The 20509-nt window shown below is 36.9% G+C and overlaps 1 pseudogene; it reads left to right on the plus strand.

The window, feature by feature from the left end:
• The first annotated feature begins 20007 nt into the window (after positions 1–20007).
• Positions 20008–20128, plus strand: LOC119872415 (annotated as a pseudogene).
• Positions 20129–20509: the final 381 nt, after the last annotated feature.

A 20509-nucleotide genomic window follows, 5' to 3' on the forward strand; every position in this document is an offset into this window, starting at 1 on the left:
CGTAAGTGACAGAAACAGGAATCTAATGAGGTCTGTCATATTCTGAATCTTCTATTTCCACTCTATTTCACTGTCTCCTCTTTTCAAGAATTATAATATCCAAGCATTCAAGTATTATAATATTGTCTTAATATCTGTAAGTGTATCTCCACCTGTACTGTGAAGTTTCAGGGACATAGTCTTGGAGCCAGTTGCTACATTCCCTGTGGCATCTGTTACCTCATTCCCTTTCCTTTATGTACCTAGAGTTCCAAAACTAAAAGCCCCAAGACATGCCCTCAATTAGCTGAAAATTAGAATCCTATCAAGAGTCATGGTCTAGATCCCTTGAGAGACATGGAGAGGGGGTGGGCAGTGGGGAGAGAGTGTTGGCTTTCTAGCTCTATCACAGTTTCACAGCCACTTTGTAATCCTTAATCTGGAAAAGTCACTATTTTTTGCAATTGAACACAATTACATTCTTATTTTTTGGCATTATTGAGTTTTGTAAATTGCATAATATATGTAGACTATTGAAAAGTAACTTTTCAAGAATATATTCAACGCTGGCAAGTCTGCTGTGAGAAAGCATTCTTAGACACTTCAGGAAGCAACATAACCTTTCTTAAAAAGTTAGGCTATATGTACTTAGAAATTTAAATCTTTATTATACTTACAACATTTGAACCAGTAATCTCACTTCTGGAAGTTCACCATAGAATGTAATCAGAAATGCAAACAAAAAATATTGCTGCAGTAGTACTTTGAATAGTGATAGAGCAGGGAAGACAAGAAGAAAAGGTTAAATCATGGCTAAATTCATGCAACTAAATATTATATAGCCATTAAATATTATGCTTACCAAAGATTTTTATACTATTTTTAATTTTAAAAGTAGAGGTTAAAATTGCAGACTGTAGCAGCTTAGTAATTTTTTTTAATGGAAGGAAATGCCAAAGCCAAAAGTGGTAGTATTAAGAAACCAAAAAGAAAGAAAATATAAAATAATTTTTACCCTCTAAAACTTCCTAGAAAGGGCAAAAAAACATGATTATATAGTGAAAAGACAATATGTTGAAAATCCCCTATAAACATTTGATGTACCAAGATAGCCTTTGGATGGTGTTAAGCTTTTAAATCCTCCCTGACCTAACTTAGGACGCAGTGCAAGTGAAACATTATAAAATGTCACTTATAGCTTTTTCCCAAGACCACTAGGATTTATTGTAATTGGGTTTTACTATACCACTACCAAAAAAATATATGCTTATGTATGTGTTCTCTGATAATTAATACTCCACATTTGGCCTAATACTTCTATTTGCACCTAAGGCATACACCAGTGGCCCTAAAACACATGCCCTATTGATCTTCATCACTAAACTGGCAATTATAATCCTGTCTAGCCAAATTTTAAGGCCTCTGTAATCCATTAGTTGAACTGTCTGAATCTAAGAAAAAGAAACAAGTACCCTTGAAGCTATCAGTTGGGAATCCTTATTTTGCCCCAAAAGAATTCCATCTTGAATGGAATTTGTATCAGTTACCTGTTGCCACAATAATACCATAAACAAACTATGCCAAAAATCAACCTTTAATTCAGAAGTCCATATGTGAGCAATTTAGACAAGGTCCACTTTCTGGTAACAGCTGGACTCACTTGCATGTCTGCCTATAAGCCCCTTGCATCCCTCCAGTAGGCTAGGCTGTGCATGTTCCTATGGAAAAGGCAGAGGTTCAAGAGCAGAAGCAGAATTATACAAGCACTTTATCAACCATCTACATCTATCAAATCTGAAAATCACATGGCCAGACTCAGAAACTAGGGACAGAAACTTTGCCTCTTTAGTAAGAGGACTTCAAAGTAACAAAGCAAAGGTCATGGATTTGAGGTGGGGTAAAGAATTGGAACCATTCATGGAATTAATCTACTAAAAAGGTGCATCTAGATTCCCAATGTAGCCAATAAATCTCCTCTGTAAGAAGCTTATATCAATGCCACAATGGCTCACAATTGCCCCAGAATTGATTAGTGTCTTGAAAAAAACTAAAGTAAGGGTGAAATTGACCAAAAGATATTTTAAAAACAAAAACACTCGCTACTCTTGGAACCTGAGACCGTGCTATATGTAATCCCCTAGATGGCAATCACTCATAGGTGAAGTAGGGTACTTTGAAAGTTAACATAAATTATATGTATAATATACATCTATAGTATATAAAGTAAAATAATGGAGTAATGGAGTAATTCTTTCTAAAAGTAGTTGTTAACTTTCAGATTAGCTTTTTCCAGTAGTTGGAATACTTCATTTAAACATTATTTTCATTTCTACCCTCAAAGGGTTAGGTCATACACTTTTTTAATTCTTGAGAATGAACAAAAGTTAAATTAAAATATTTATTATGCTTCTAGTGTCTAAAATTTTATATGGAATAAGATAGACAATAATTAGGAGAAAGAAGAAAACCTCACTTAATTTCATAATATATCAATGGGGTATGAGAAGGTATTCTTCAGTAGCCAGCTAGTTTCATTCCACACATATTTTCTTATTATCAAAACAGATAGTAAGAAAATGCTTCAATCAATTACATTAGGTATGGCACCAAACTAAAATACATTTTAAAATCCTTGTCAGGCCACCTGGGTGACAAAGATGGTTAAGCGTCTGTCTCTTGGTTTCTGCTCAGGTCATGATCTCAGGGTCATGAGATTGAACCCTGCAATGGGCTCTGCCCTCAGCGCCAGCAGTCTGCTTAAGATTCTCTCTCCCTCTCCCACTCATGCTCCCTCTCTCTCTCTCAAATAAATAAATAAATCTTTAAAAAAAATAAAATAAAATCCAAGTCAGACAGACTAACCACAGCACTAGAAAAATAGACTTTGGTGCCTGGTTAGAGAAAGGTCGGGATGACACAAAATGAATGCCAGACATCCACAATGTTCAAAGCAAATAATTTACGATCATTGAGAGGACTCTCAGAGATGTTTCTTTCTTTGGAAGAAAGCTTTGTAACATCAGTCTGACTCTTAAAGTCAAATCATATCCCTCAACACACAATAAACATAAGTCATAATTACCCAAGGTAATATATTAGTATGTATCAACTCTTTCCCTAACATTAGAATTATAAAAGTATTCTGTACAACCTCAGACATACTGTTATAATTCTGTGTCATTTTCATTTCTTTCAGTTATCATTTTCTCACAAAATTTAAATATAAAAGAAAGAAAGAAATTTGATATGCATTTTCAACCCCCAATTTTCTTTCCCAATACAGAATTACAAAGTAATTGGTAACATCTGTTGTCATTGACTATTTTCATGATTTGTGTGGTACCTGAAAATTTATTATAACTAAAAAAAGAGCACGTTAACTTGATTTTTGTTCAGATAGTGATTCCAAGAATGCAGCAACAACATCTGTGACTGTCACTAATTAGGGAGTCACTCAGCAGAAATATGGTACAATCACATGTGGTTGATACATTGAAAATTGCAGCTAAACATAAAATACTAATTGTTTTCTGCATAAGTCTCCAGGTCATAGCCAACTGGATTGCGACAGAAACACTGGAAATCTTGGACAGTCCAAAGCAAAATTTAAAAAGAAATTTTTTAAGAAGCAAAACAAAATGTAAAACAGGAATGAGTCCTCACCAGTGGAAAAGGCCTGGAATCAGAGTCTCCCTTTTGCACCAGTGAAGACTCCATGGAAGCATGTCTGCCTGCAGTAGAAAACACCAAACTAGCAGCTGCTGAAATATGATGCCTTAAAGTTGTTTCATTATTTATTGTGACATAAATCTTTTGTCTATACGGGCAGAGAAGAGTTAGTATAGTTTCTATGACAATAGAAAATTTGATTTCTGTTGTGAGGTTACTCATCCAGCAACTCTAAGCACTTTTAATAAGGTCACAAGCGCCTCTTGCCATTGGTACTCTCAAGATAGTTATATCAAGGAGGTAGTGATCCAACCCTACTAATGATGAAGAATGATTAAATAAAGTCAATAAATTGACAAGACCAGCAAAATACTCTACTAAAGTTGTCTTCAATTCCTTAGTAGCTTCAACAACATGGATTCATCCTTACAGTGTTCAATCTTTGTTCTAAAATCAGAATATAGTGAAGTCTTAGAGCTGTTCCTTGAAATCTATTTTTTTTCTCATAAGAATATATTGAGCACCTTCTATAGGGCCTCTCTTTAGTGTGAAAGCCCCAACAGTGAATAAGGCATTGTCACTATCCTTAATAAGATTAAAGTCTAGTAGAGAAAACAGGCAAAGCAATAGGTATTTACAAAGCAGTGTGATAAGCACTACAGGAGAGATATATACAATCGTGATGGGAAACCTAACCCTGAGTTTCAAAGCAAAAAAACCCGCCAAAGAAATTCATATCATAAGTAGGTACAGGATGGTTGCAGGTTTAGGTACAAAGATCTGAAGGCAAGAGACAACCTGGTGTACTAGGGGGAATGTCTGTAGCAAAGATGGGTGTCAGTGAAAGAATGGTGTCTAATGAGTAAGGGAAGGATAAAGAACCCAATCAGGCAATAAAAAGATTTGTTGAATTTAATGTACAGCAAAGATTAGGTGTAACTAGTTAAATAATAAGGGATTCTGTCTATCAAAATCAGGAGATGAAAAGTAGAAAGGAAAAAAAGAGAGAAAAGAAAAGAAAAGGCAACGATGTGTATCATATACACACCAAAAAAAGGCATAACTTAAAAAATTCCTTGAAAAGAGATGGGCACACTCTGCATGTTTACCTGTGGCTTGGGCTGAATCATCCTGGCTCTCTGCTCCGAGAACAACCAGAAAAAGGGTAAGTGGTTTTGCAACCTCTAGAATGTTGGGAATAATTTTTGGAAGCATTATATAAGTTCGTAACTTTTTTCAGCACTGGTCTGGAAAAGAAATGCTTTCCATGTTGTAATTCATGACTTCTGGGAATAAATCCCCATTCTTTATAAAATGCATAATCAATTTTTCAAAGAACTTTATAGGGATTATAGCTTGTTCTACTAGTAAATAGTTCATTTTCATCATGCTGTCAACTGTCAGTCAAGATATTTTTAATCAGTCATTTTCAAAAATGTAATAATCTTTGAAAATATGAATTTTTAAAAAATTAATAACATGACTCCTAAAAGTATGAAAGGAATACTATCAAATATTTTATATTAACTCATTAATTAATGAGGAAATCAATAAGGTGTTAAAAGTAGTTGAAGGGAGGATTTAAAGCATGGAGATATATATATAGAGACAATCAAGACTGCTGAAATGAATTTGCTAATAGATAAAAGCTGATTAATAATTTAAAGTATAATATTTGAAATTATATTTTCCACAAAGTAGAAACAAATTATATCTCTACATGACATAATTCACTTATATTGCTGTGAATGAGAATCATTTGAGATACGAGTTTTCTACAACTTAATTTCTACCCCTATAGTTACAAAACTGTCACAGAAAAACAAAGATCCACAGCCCTATTGTATCAGATAATCCCTGCAAGAAATCCATAACATTCCTTTAAAAGGACAATAATCTCTTTTGGCCATTTCCAAATCTTTGCTTTTTTTTTTTTTTTTTACTGACAAAACTAACATTGATTATGTGACTGTTCCCTATAGAATGTCCCTACAAAAAATGAGTATTTTAATTGCCTAGTAGGATGCTGTTTCTTTGCACCAAGATGGTAAGAAAATCTCACTCGTTCTCATTAGTAAATTTTGGAAATGTTTTCTTTTAATATATTTTTTAGGTTCCAAATGTTTATGAGATTCTGGCATCATAGCCTTGTGATTTTACACTGAAATATCCAATTGATATTTTTTTCATAAAGGATATAAAATAATTAAATTGTGGACAGATTCTGAATTTTTGGAGAACCCATTTTAACATTCATTAAGTTTGATTTATCAGATTTACAAAATTGGATAAGGGCTTAGAAAGACTTTTTACAGCTCTAGGTAAAAATATATTTGCACAACAATGTGAATGTACAACAATATGAATTAACTACACACATACAAATGATAAAAACACTAAGCTTGGGGCACCTGGGGGCTCAGTAGTTGAGCATTTGCCTTGGCTTAGGTCATGATCCGGGGTCCCAGGATCACTTGATATGCATGAGGCTCCCTGCCGGGAGGCTGCTTCTCCCTCTGCCTACATCTCTGCTTCTCTGTGTCCCTCATGAATAATAATAATAATAATAAAATGCCAAGCTTCATATTATGTATTTTTACCATTAATAAAACAGCACATTTACTAGCTTTTTAAGATGTCTAAGATCAAGACATTTAAAAATTTTAAACATACTTCAAAACACTTAGTGGAATATAAAATAACTAAATTTGTAAATGGAGCTAATTGTAGGGGAAATTTTAATCTACTAATTTATGAATTGATTACTAGTAAAAAAACAAGTTAGAGTTAATAATTCATGTTTTTAATATTATATTTACAAATAAAATTAAGATGTGGATTTTGAGGTAGAGGGATGACAAAATAAGGCAGGAGAGCTAAGGAGAAAACAGATCATATAATAAGGAGATTAGATTATATCTTGTGAGTAACAGGAAGCTAATAAGGTATAGCAATGGGAGTAGCATATTTGCACCTTATGAAGAATAATGCTGGCTTGTTCTGTGGAGAAAACACTAGAGGGAGATAAGATTGATGGCAAAAAAAAAGTTAATAGATTATTGCTGTTATTTGGGTGGAATATGATGATGATCGGGACTAAAGCAATGAAGTAGTAATTAGGACCAACTTACACTGAGCGCCTATTGGTTAGGTCCAGAACTCTCTTAAAAACCACTTTACTCATACTAACTCGTTTTATCCTTGTCTTAACGTTATAAGGTAGGTATTATTGTTACCTTATACAGCAAAACAATTCACCTTCCACTCAGAATCACTGTCCAAAGTCATAGGGAAATTCTAAGAATATATGATTTTGCAAATGCCTTATCAATCTGACTGGGAAATGAGGAATGGGAAATCAGTTAACACTGTTAAAAGGTAAGCTGAGGCATATAAAAATTTTAAGAGTTTATTTAAGCAAAAATCTATTTGAATCAGGGCAGTAATAAGCCAGAAGTGGTTAGGAGGGCTCCCCTGACAGGAGCTGGGGGACAGACTTTAAAGAGCAAAGGTGGAAGCAAAGTAAGGAAATTTTTTATTGGTGGTAGCTTAACTTGGTTGGTTGTGACTGGTTGCCCTTAGATTTCAAATCCATAATCTTGAGGCATTTACAGGCTTAGATTTTGCTTTGCCTACATAAGCCACTAGGATATTAAAGCCATCTCAGGGATCCCTGGGTGGCGCAGCGCTTTGGCGCCTGCCTTTGGCCCAGGGCGCGATCCTGGAGACCCGGGATCGAATCCCACGTCGGGCTCCCGGTGCATGGAGCCTGCTTCTCCCTCTATGTCTCTGCCTCTCTCTCTCTCTCTCTCTCTCTCTCTCTGTGACTGTCATAAGTAAATAAAAATAAAAAATAAAATAAAACCATAAAAATAAAAAATAAAATAAAACCTTTAAAAAAAATAAAAAAATAAAGCCATCTCAGACTAGTGGCCTCCTTGTTTAAATAATATAACAATAGCAAAATACAAACAAAGAATAATCAACTCTGTACTGCTTAAAGTTCCAACTTCAAAAACAAATGGATCCAATATGGGAATAATTTTGTTCAAATGCAGGTTAGTCCTGATTTAGAGAACCAATTATTAAATTGCAAAGACATCAAGTTCCAAATATACAAATAATTAATTTTGGAAAGAAACAAATGTGATACCTTGTGATAAGGTATTTGAGGGAAAACTTAGTTATTGATTTGTTTGTGTGTGTGATGGTTGTGGTGTTTTATCTCATAAGAAATCTTATTTCAGTAAATGACTAAGCAAATGAGACTAACTTGAGAAATGGGTAAGGTTTTACATATGCCATGAAACTTCCCAGGTCATATTTTCTCTCTCAATGATAGCTTCAAATTGCTGGCGATAAAACAAGAGCTAAATGGCTTGTCTCTTACAAAATGGGAGATTTTAAAATCTGTGTATATAAAACTGTCAGCCCTTCAGATGCTTTATCTGAGCTCAAGGAATTCCAGGATCCCAAGATTTTGTCGTCTCTAAGTACCTTATTGGCCAACCCATTCCCAACCTTGCCATGCTCCATTGTGTTCAAAGCATCAGGAAGGTACCAAAAGGCTTATTCTTTATACAAGAGAGAGAAATGGAGCCTTTGAGTGATATTTGCTCTCTCTCTCTCTCTTTCCGTTTTTAAAGATTTTATTTATTTATTTGAGACAGAGACAGCAGAAGCAGAGGTGTGGCAGAAGGAGAGGGAGAAGCAGACTGCCCTCTGGGCAGGAAACCCAATGTGGAGCTCCATCCCAAGACCCTGGGATCATGACCTGAGCTGAAGGCAGACATTTAACCGACTGAGCCACCCAGGTGTCCAATATTTTCTCTCTTGTAGTAGTAAAAAAAATGCATTGTTTGCCTGATATTCGCAACAAATACAATGAATGAGAACCAGGGAAGGCTGTGTCTCTAAACAGGCCTGAATCATCCCTTGAAGAACAAACAGATCTGACTCCTTCGGAGTATGACTTCAAAAGATATACTATTCTAAAGTTGTACCAGGTTTTCCCTTTAATATTCTACAAATTAGACAGAAAGCTTTACATGTGCAAGCCAAAGGCAATATCTGCTGCCTCATTGCCAGCTGAACATCCTGCTCCAAAAACCAGTTCATGCATTAAAACCTTCCCGATGACAGTCTAGTAGTATGTGGTCGTTTTAACCCATCCCTACAGTGATATCGGCATCAACTGACTGGAATAGTCATCCTCTTCTTTTTATTGAGATTCCCTAAAATATTATCACCAGAAATTCCTAGAAATAAATTTCCAAAAAAAATTATATATCCCCAATGAGTATAATTTTAGATGTCACATCTCAGCATCTAACAATAAAAGCACCTTTGGGAGAAAGAGATCATAAATGATCATAACGACAGGGCATGTGTTTGCCTTCTTAGGTAATTTCACCTGCGTTGTCAGTGCACACTACCTGATACATGCAGTAAATCAACTGGGCTCCACAAAAAGTCTTGAAATATTTCAACCCACTAGAAATGAAGCAGTCATTACAATAGACCAATGGCTTAAAACGGACTATAAGTAGTGAAAGTATAGTATCACCTGGAAAGTAATACCATGTAGTGGAAACCACAATTTTGCTGCCAACAGACTTAAGTTCAAACCAGCGTTTTCCATTAATCTGTATTTTGATCTTAAGAGGTTAACTTAAATCTCTGGGTCTTAGTTTTATCAGTAACAAAATGGGAGCTACGATAACTGCCCTTTAAATTATTTTGAAGTTTATTTTAAAAATATATGTGAACTACCTGGCATGTAGTAGGCATTATTATCACTCCCAGCATCAGGATTCTCAAGCAGCTGCTCTATTGCAAACCTGTAAAGAACATGTAAGCTGAGGAGAAAACACATTTGAAAGATAACAGGAAACAATAGAAAATGGTCTCATGTACTTCTATTAAGGAATGAGTTTGACTCTATTTTAGCAAAGGCTTCAGAACTGTCAGCTGTAGAAAAACAAATGTTTTCAGTGAACTGATTACAGCTGCAAATGAAAAGCCATTCTTCTCACTTGCAAAATGTGCGCATAAAGGGAGTTGCCAGCCATGTTTATAGTAGCAGCTTTTTTTAATTAGAAGAGATTATAAGATACATCATATATGCAGTTTCTAGTGATGAAAACATGAATAATCAAATAATAGCCATGATTTTGAAAAACATAGCCTTTTAACATGCACCTATTAAAGCTACAAAGTGATCCAAAAGAGTCACTAAATATCCTGCATATCACAAAATACTAATGCTAAAAGTTCAGCACATTTCCATCAAGTCTTCAGTGAACTCTGACATGTCTATACTGTTAATAGCATGCTAACTAAGACATATTCATGCTGTTTCCTCTACTTTAGACATTTACGTTCCCCCATCATAGTGTATAACCCAGTGTTTTATTCATAAGTATTCCATAATTACTTTACAAAAATAGGCACTGTGAACACAAACGTAATTCTTTAATCAAACAGTGGATGGATTCACTTTAAAGGGTATGATACTATTGAAACATCCATATTAAGCATGAGCTTTAATTCAGAAAGGATTATAGCTTGTGAGTCAAATAATTACAGGTTTCATGTTTTGCATATTTATTTCTAAGTCTGTTTCCCATCTTTTCTTTGCAAAAAAAAAAAAATTGGACTCATTTGGTCACATGCAGACCCCTTAACTTCCCATATCTGTTATCCTCTAATATGAAAAAAAATCATATTTTATCACTGAAGTCATCATGCCATAAAACAGCTGTCACAAAAGCTTTCCATGACCTCACATATGTGAAGACATGAATGAATTGCAAAAGTCGACATTGGTGTTTCTCATTTGGCACAGAAAGAACATACATGTCCAAGATGAATCACCCAGGAATGTGTCCCGGAACCAACAGGGAATCAGGAAAAGCAGCTGCTTTCTTGGCAACAGAAGTGACAGCATCTGGAGCTTCTGTGTAGGCAGACTGCAGCGAGGTACTGTGATTCTCTCCTGCGGTTCTACTAAAGCAACATATCTCTGACTATCACATGAGAAGTGCCATTGTTATTTCTCCATAGCTTACAAAGGGACTGGCAATGCCATGTGTTTACCAGAATATTCGAAGACCACTTTTCTACACAAGACTTCGTAAAGATCCAGCAATGAAGCTCTACCAAAGTAACTTACCTCCAACAAATAGAAGTTTCCTTCTCACGCAAAGTCCAAGATCAGCCAATAAGAGCCTATATGGTGGCTTCATCATCACCTGGAACTTGGACTGCTTTCAATTCCACTTCATGATTCCTTGTACTTGGTCCAACATAGGGCTCCAACCATCATAACTGTGTTCTAAACAGGAAGCAAGTAGAGGGGAGCACGTTTAAAGCACACTTACAATCTATCTCAAGGAAGTTTCCCAGAAACTGCCATGCAGTTCTACTCATATCCCTCTGGCTAGACCTTTAGGCATATGACCTTACTAGTTGCAAATGTTGTCCTTATTCCAGGCAATCATGTGCCTTTGAGTTCTAAGAAAAGGAGATGGGTATTAGAATGGGCAATGCAAATCTATGCCACAGTAGCTAAAATGCCAAGAATCCGAGTAGATTACAAGACAAAAAATATTTTGGATCTTGGATATTATTATAGCACAGATCTAGAGAGAAAGGAAATGCTAAGTGCTTGGCTTTGCTTCTCACCCATGAATCAATATAACTTGAATTTGCAGAGTTCTCTTAGACTTCTCTGAAGTCCTCACACATTAGAAATTATTCCCAATACCACAAATTATACAGCCCTAGAATAGTTTCCAATTAACCACAGTGGCCAGAATCCCTCATGGGACTTATTTTTATTATACTTGGTCAAAAAAATGTTTATGTATCATAATGCCTTGGTCACCTAAATTGTGATTTAGACATCAAGTAGGAGCCAATGAGAAGAAAACTTGAGATGGGTGATGGATGGAGACTTGGTTGGAAGAAATTGTGAGGTAGGAGCTGGCAATAGTGGATTGACACCTCACTAACCACTCACTACTCCCCTCCCAACTCTTATCACCCAAGTTCAGTCCAATTAGTCATCGTACACTAGAATATCACCAGCCAAGTACAATACCAAACTGAAACATGAATCAACCAGTGTGGAGAAACAAATGGCTCCGTTTAACACAATGTGACAGTTTTGATAATACAGTAAACTCCAATGAGGAGTACAGTTCAATCACTGAGGTACTTGGCAGAAAACAGAAGAAAGCCTCTTGGCAATCCACTTATGTCATGTTTTTCAATGTTCACAGATTTCAAACTTCTTCCTTTCTCTTTCGAGGTAGGAGATATAGATTTTTCAAAAAAGGAGAGGTTTTCCACCTTAGTCCCTAATACAAAAAGTTAGCCAAGATTTTTTTTAGACATTCCAGGGTCATTCTGTTTTTTTGCTTTGTTTACTTGTGTTTGGTTTTGCTCTTTTAATGATAAGATAACTAGGGGGCAGATTTGTTTTCTCCTCTACCACTTTTTGGTAGTAATTCTACCATAATTACTCCACGGGGTAATCCTAATGTGCTTCTACCTTCAGTCAGTGTTCCTGCATATAATAAACATTCTGATTCAGCATCTCAATTCGATGACAAGTATTCACAAGGACCTTCCAGTGAAAACATGTTTTACCCCTATTACTTGCAGGAGGAAAGGAAGCTTCTGTTAATAAATTGTGGTAGCCAGCCTCCAAAATGCACCCCCCATCCTCATTTCTTGTATTCATGCCATGTGTTAGTCTCCTGTCTGAAACAGAGCTGGTCTATCTGATAACTAAAATATAGGTAGACCTCACAGCATGACTTCCAAGGATAGGCAATCAGTGGTATTGAAGTTTTGGTTTGTTTGGATGGCTCCCTTTGGTGGAAACCAACCACCACACCATAAGGACAGTCAACCAGCCATGGGGAGAGACCCTCAGGGAGAGGAACTGAGACCTTCCCCCCAATAGTTCCAATTTGCTAGTCATATGAGTTAGTTACCTTTGTGGAGGATCCTCCAGCCTCAGTCAAGCCTTCAGATCACTGTGGTCCCATCTGACATCTAACCACTATCTCATGAAAACATTCAAGTTAGAACAGTCTGGCCAAGCTCTTCCCATACTCCTAACCCACAGAAATGGTGTTAGACAATAAATGGTTAGGTTGTTTAAGCTTCTAAGTTTGGTGGCAATGTATAAAACACACGCACTCACATACAACCCTCTTCTTTTGTGCTTTTTACTGCTGGCTAATTCTCATAGAGAAATACACTGACCAGCATCTCCTTTCAAATGCTCCTGCAAAAAAACACACACACACACAATCAAGTATAATCAGATTGACCATTTGACAATATTGAATTAAAGTGCACTGGTCACTCCGGTAAAGATAGTATGAGACTAATCTGGCCTGACTAATACTATTATCATGCCTTGTCCCCCTCTTACAGATCTCAGAAAATGTCTCTGTGATGTCATATTTTAAAATAGTCATATTGTTCCAATGAATCAAGGAGAGGATCTAGGGTTTGAGAAGATGTAGCCTCCTCCAGCTGACCTAAGCATTATCAGTCTGTGAAAAATGTCTCTCATTTGTTTAGATGTCTTCATGTATCTGCCACGTCTGAGCCACTTAGTTCCCTCTTGTTTTGCAAAAGGTGATCAATCTTCTCAGCCTGGGATGTGTCTGAACTCTTACTCATTACTCACGACTGCCACCTCCTGGATACCCAACCCTTTGTTAATATTAGATCACAGTGTTTGAAGGTACCAGCTCTTGTCTAAAGACATTTAGGAAAAGCTTTCCTCCAACATAGTCATGTTCACTTTGTAGTCACTTTCATTTATTTAACCAATGAGCACTTAGCACCACATGTAGCAAACCATGAGATTCCAATACAGCTTAGCTAATAATTGAGGCAAAAGGATGGAGTTTCTATTCATAGCTTTTCTCGGTGTCTAATAATACTCTTTCTGGAAACAGCTAACTGTGTGACCTTGGAATAGATCACCTGAGCTTTCCGTGCCACCTTTTAAAATAAAGCAGTAATATTGATCCCCTGATCTAAAACAGGAAGAAAAAGAAATCAAATTTTTTTTTAATTATAAAGTTAAATTATGTGAGCCTAAAAAATGTTCAGGGCAGAGGTTTAAGGGAAATCCACATACACACCTATTCACCCTTATGCTACGTATTCTGAAATTTAAAAGTTCAACCAATAAGTTATTCTTAATGATTTACAACTTTCATACCATTCTCTTTTTGTGCTTCTGAATGAATACTGTGACTCTCTCTCTTGTCAAACACATGTCTAAATCAGAACACCTCATCTGTTTAGTATGAGTCCTCTCATACTATATATATTTTAAAATAAATATCTGTATTTCTGGTTAGGTTTGTAATTAACCTATGCTTACTGTTATTCCCCTTCTCAAAACACTTGTTTGGATTGTTTCTCTAATGTATATTGTAAATTTGTCTATTTGTGAATACAGAACCTCCCTCTTCTACAAATCTCAAAACAATTCCTGGAAGGGGGGGTTGGGTTGCTCTTGGGTTGTATTCCTGTGTAAAAAAGAATTTGTAAAATTGACATATTCAGAACTGAGATGAATAGCCAGTCACTTGGCTTCTGGCTTGTGGATGATCCAGTTTTTTTCCTGCATATAGATCCTGAAAAAATGATGAAAGCCATGTTTTTAAAATGTCCAAATCTGTGGTCTTATTTCCACAAGTGAAAATGTTGACAGCTTTCTACCAAACATGTGCACAGCCATTATCTTTTCAACAAACAGGCCACCAGAAACTAGTATAACACTGTATGTTATTATCTATATTGGAATTTAAAATGAAAGAAAAACATTTCACCAACATGAATATCACACTTATTTGGCATGCTTCCTCTTTAATCATTTCACAGAAAGCAAATACACACACACTTACACATTCATTCAGTACACACAGAGAATTTTCTAATATTTCTCAGGGAATGCAGATGTTAGTGACTGCTTAATTAAATCCTGTTTGAAGAAAAACAAAAAATAAATCCTGTTTGAAGAATTCTTTTTTTTTTTTTTTTACTTCCTCAGCTATTCTTTTTAAACTGTGAGGAAATTATGCTACACATAGTTAAAACAGTATCATGAAGGTTGAGGTATTTCTCATGATTCACAGTGCTCCACAGTAGTGCTCAGAAACAATCTTGAACAAGATACCAGCAAACGACTGGGTTAAAATGAAGTGAGTAGATTCAAATTCGAATTTAAAATGAATTTAAATTCCAGGTCTCTCCTTAAATCCATCCTTGTCTATCCTGGAATGTCCTTCACCTGCCTTGACCTAAGATGTCAGTTTTATTCCAACAAGACTGAAATATAATATCTCAATAAAGGAAAAAATTACCAGAGCACTACAATCTTTCCTTTGCTTTTTTTTTTTTTTTTTTTTTTTTGCTATACTTGGAACAAATTCTGTCTGAACAGATCAACAATCCAATGTCCAGTGGCTTTGGCTGGCAGGTACATTCCAAAATGGACACTTACCCAGGATGAGGAAGGGAGAGTGTGGGCGGTGGATTGACAGGGAGCCAGCTTGTGACCATATGCAAACAAAACAGCTTGAAGTCAAGCCTGCCTGTTCCTCCCACTCTCCCATCCTCTTCAACTTGCAGCCCAGCTGTCAGGACTGCCCAACTGCCTCTCCCATGCCAACCGGAGAACACTCTCTAGATGGCCTAGCCTATTTTTTCTTTCTTTCTGCCTCCCGTGGAGTCTTCACCTCCCCACTGTGCAAGGAGCAGACATCCTGGGTGTCTCATGTCATTATTTTCCCATTTGCCACCCCATGCTGTGAATTTAATTTTTGCACTGTGCATGTGAAGAATTGTCCATTTATATTCTTAAAGGCAAGAGAGGCCATTAAGCTTGTTCACATATTCCAATGTTCCTTCCAGTAACAGTGTGAGCTGTCCGATTTGATGGATTTTTGAAGCTGCGATCTTTGACATATAAAATGTTGTATAAGGCCTTTAAATTCTAGGACTGGGTTATTGGGGGGGGGAGGGTTAAAAAAAGTACTTTCCCAGGAGTTGTATTTCTTGATGATTAATGCTTATGAAATATAACAGATACTATAATTTAGAAAAATGCCAGGTGACAAGAATGCAGCTCTTCATAGTTATTTCAAGAATTTTATTTTTATCCCACTATCCCCTCCAACCCCTCCTCACCATCTCCTACTCTACCAAGAAAATAAAACCTTGACATGGAAAGAAGTGAGAAGCCAAAGTGATTCCTTCCTTTATTCAGACCAAATGCTAGTCATATCTCCCTTCTTTCCCACAATTGCAGATCAACACACAAACGCACACAAAGATGCTTTACTCTCTGCTTCAAGCTTTGTGAGGAAAATGGATGAGGACGGGTAAGTGGAAGAAGAGAAGGAAAGACTACGAGGGTAGAGAAATGATTGTGTAACTGGATGTGCTACATCTACTTCAAAGAGGGAGCAACCATCATGTCCAAAGAACGCCCACTTCCTCTTGCTACTTTCCACTGCACTTTTTAAAAATAACTTTTATTTTTAGAGCAGTTTGAGGTTCATAGCAAAATTGAGCAGAAGGTACAGAAAGTTCCCATATACCGCCTCTCCCTCCATATGCAGAACCTCACTCTCATTACTAACATCCCCACTGGAAGGATACATTTGTCACAATTGATGAACTTATATTGTTACATCAATATCACCCAAAGTCTATAGTTTACATTAGGGTTTACTCTTGGTATTGTACGTTCCATAGATTTTAACAGATGCATAATGACATGCATCCACCATTATAGTATCATACAGAACAGTTTCACTGGCCTAAGATTCCTCTGTGCTTTGCCTGTCCACCCCTTCCTCCCTACTTGCCCCTGGCAACCACTGATCTTTTTACAGTCTCCATAATTTTGTTTTTTCCAGAATATCATATAGCTGGAATCATATGGTTTGTAGCTTTTCCAGATTGGCCTATTTCACTTAGAAATATGCAACTTTTATCCTTAACTTTTCATCATTTTTCCACTTCATTTTAATTGAGTACAGACATGTATACTAAACAAATCCTAGGACACAGTTAAAATGAACATAAGTTTCAGAGAATAGATGACATTAGTTTCTCAAGAAAGAACTAGAAAGAAAACAGTAAAGTAGTGTCTTCTTCTGCCTTTAGCCCCATTTTTCCATTTTAGTGATTTCAAACAAAACATCAAAAACAAAGTATGGGAGGCTGAGGGACACAGTGAAAAGAGCCAGAAAGATCTGGCTGTGAATCCCAATTCTCACTCTTGTATACCTATAAAGTTTGGTGGAAGTTTCTTAGCCTCTGTGTAAAAAAAACAAATAAATAAAAAAAATTAAAAAAAAACTGTTTTTAGAACTTCATATAACATCAGAACTGTGTCCAGTACATCATAAGGACTCAAAAAAATTCATAATGCAGATGTGTGGCCGTATACGACGATTAACAAAGAGGCATTCTCTTTCCCTGAACTTGAAACTGAAGAAAGTGAATGTGGGGGATCTCTGGGTGGCTCAGCAGTTTAGTGCCTGCCTTCCTCCCAGGGCGTGGTCCTGGAGTCCTGGGATGGAGTCCCACATCAGGCTCCCTGCATGGAGCCTGCTTCTCCTTCTGGCTGGGTCTCTGTCTCTGTCTCTGTCTCTCTCTCTCTCTCTCTGTCTCTCATGAATAAATAAATAAATAAATAAATTTTAAAAAAAAGTAAACGTGCCTTCTGAACTAGAAAAATGCATACATGATGGTTGTACCAACTGTAGGTTCTAACCAATCTAAATAATTTTGATTTCAAAAGTGAAATCAAAATAATTGTAATTTAGTAAGAACCATTGTGATTGAATTGTATCATGTCTAAAGAAGGACTGAATATTAGAAGAAGAAGAAGAAGAAGAAGAAGAAGAAGAAGAAGAAGAAGAAGAAGAAGAAGAAGAAGAAGAAGAACAGGAAGAAGAAGAACGGGAAGAAGAAGGAGAAGAAGAAGAAAGAAGAAGAAGAAGAAGAAGAAGAAGAAGAAGAAGAAGAAGAAGAAGAAGAAGAAGAAGAAGAAGGAGAAGAAATAAACCAGAGGAGGATGGTCAGATGGAAAAAAGAAAAAAAAGATGCCAACATCCCAGAGATTTGTAGGTTCCAGCCTACCCTGGGGAGAGTGACCAGGAATATGGAACATATAAACTCCTCAGGTTACCGTATTGTAGAGCAGGTGTGGTTCATCGGGCATCACCTGACTTGGATGAAATATCCTTTATTATCTTTTATTTCACCTTCCTCTAAGCTGAACAACTTTCTGATTATTCATCTGGCTTCTGGTTGTATTGAAAAAAGTGTCCGGAATAGCAAACGCCACCATCCCACTTTAGAAAACAGTATCTCCCATTGTATATTCATGAATTGTCTCTCTGGGTTAATCTATTACAGTCTCTTTTAGGTTGATTGGCATTACTTCACTTCTGAGCCCAGTGAATGCTGGGACACTGTGACTCAGAGGTGGTTTGAACCACAGTGAAGGGGATCCCTGGGTGGCGCAGCGCTTTGGCGCCTGCCTTTGGCCCAGGGCGCGATCCTGGAGACCCGGGATCGAATCCCACGTCAGGCTCCTGGTGCATGGAGCCTGCTTCTCCCTCTGCCTGTGTCTCTGCCTCTCTCTCTCTCTGTGACTATCATAAATAATAAAATTAAAATTAAAAAAAATATATATATGAACCACAGTGAATTCACCAGCTGATTTGGTCTTTCGGCAGTGATCTGTCTCCTCCTATTGACATCTTGTCTTCCTCTCACTACTCCTATGCCCTACCCTTTTCCTACCCATAATAGGAATCAGTATTGATTAAAAATAATGTTTGATTTCCACTGGAAGATGGAAGAAAATTTCCAACTGAAGAAAGATAGTGCTATTACAGAAAATGAAATAAAGGAAATGACCCTTTAGGTCATAGCAAAAAAAAAAAAAAAACTCCTCCAAGCTTTCAGTTATTTTGGTGGTGGGAAGGGAACAATTAATTCTCAAAGCAAAAAGTCTCAAATAAAATGTAACCAACTTTAAAATAAGAAGATAAGAGATATGTCACACAGTGAACAATATAGGAAACAATTCCAGTGATCTCAGAGACGTGGGCAATAATTCTCAAAGCAAAATAAAATGTAGACATTTTTTAAATAAGAAAGTAAAAGATATGCCCCCCCAAAGAAAGATACAGGGAGCATTATATTCAGAAACGGTAATTAAGAAACAAAAATAAAGACCTTGGTATTAGGCTATTAGGCTTGCCAACTGGAAATTTACTGAATTTAAGATAAAGGGCCTTGAAAGCTGCAACAAACTGAGTCCATTTTAGCAGACTGTTCAAGACAGAGAACCCTCTCTCTCTCAAGTCCTTTGGAAAATAGAATTCAAGTGCAGTACTAATCCAATAAAGAATTTTCAAGAGTCAATATCAGCTACTTAGCATGGTGATAGGCACAAAGCCAGTAATGTTGACTCCACTTCTGTTACTCAGAACTATTGCTTTGCTATTAAACTATGGCCTTAGGGGATATTTAGGCCTTTCCCCCTAAGCATCCCTCGTAATTTATTCCATCTGGAAGATCTGCATCAAGCATAATTTAAAATTTTCAGGCTCTATTCTCTCCTGGTACAGAAGCATAACTCCCATTAGTGCTAATGAAAGCTATCTGTACATCTCAAGCAGTGTACCTCTCATAAGTGTTTAAGATCCAAAATGTTTTATGTCCTGTGAGAGAAGCAGCATTAAAGAGAATCTGGATACAATTTAACTAGGTTAAAATGCAAAGGGTGGATTGTTTTCTAGATGACAGTATTCTTTAAAAAGTCTGTCATGTGGGTCACGTGGCGCACCTGGGTGGTTCAGTGGTTGGGCGTCTGCCTTTGGCTCAGGGTGTGTTTCTGGTGTCTTCGGATCGAATGGAGCCCCGCATCAGGCTCCTGCAAGGAAGCCTGCTTCTCCCTCTCTCTGCCTACGTCTCTGCCTCTCTCTGTGTGTCTCTCCTGAATAAATAAATAAAATCTTAAAAAAAAAAAAAAAAAAAGTATGTCATGTTTCTGTCAAAAAAGCCTAGCAGGGTTCCCACATACTCACTGGGGGAAAAAAGAAGAAAAAATAGAAAAGAAAGCATTTCCAACTTTGAACATACACAAAGACTGAGGAATACTACTATTTTTTAAAAAAGGAAGTTTAGAGTTTGGGGTTGCTCTTCTTACCTTTCTTTCTTTCTTTCTTTTTTTTTTTTTTTTTTAAGAGGTGTCGGATATGTGTGTGCCTTAAGAGTATAATACTTTTACTGCATTCACTGATAGACCTTAAACAATTTGCTATGGTTCTTTTGGTTTGCTGTAGGATGCAAAAGGAAAAAAAAAATCTCTGTTTTCGTGGTGGCCCAGACTGAGTAGGGGAATATATTTGTCAGAAAGAAAAAAAAAAAAAAGAAGAGGACATGCTTTATCTGCAGAGTACCCCTTTGCCTAGGGTCAGAAGCTCATCAAGTCTTGCACAGGTCCTCTCCTCCTTTAGATACAGCATAGAAATATGTTTTGTAAATTCGTGACTAAGAGCTGTCATTTCCCACCTCCCTCTCACTCTGCTGCTGCTGGATTCTTGTTTTTTCTGGCCTGTGTGTTGCTAGATTCCACAGAATATCCCCGAACCACACGCCGAGCAGCCTGCAGCCACTTCCTTCCGCAGGACCAACCGTGGAGCTTCCTCCCGCAGGTTCTCCTGGACAGCTTGGGAGCTTGCTTGGAACCCCAGAACCTCTGAACTGCTGCAAGCAGTCTCAAGCCTCC

This window comes from Canis lupus, chromosome 6 (assembly GCF_011100685.1).
Source record: "Canis lupus familiaris isolate Mischka breed German Shepherd chromosome 6, alternate assembly UU_Cfam_GSD_1.0, whole genome shotgun sequence".
Lineage (NCBI taxonomy): Eukaryota > Metazoa > Chordata > Mammalia > Carnivora > Canidae > Canis > Canis lupus.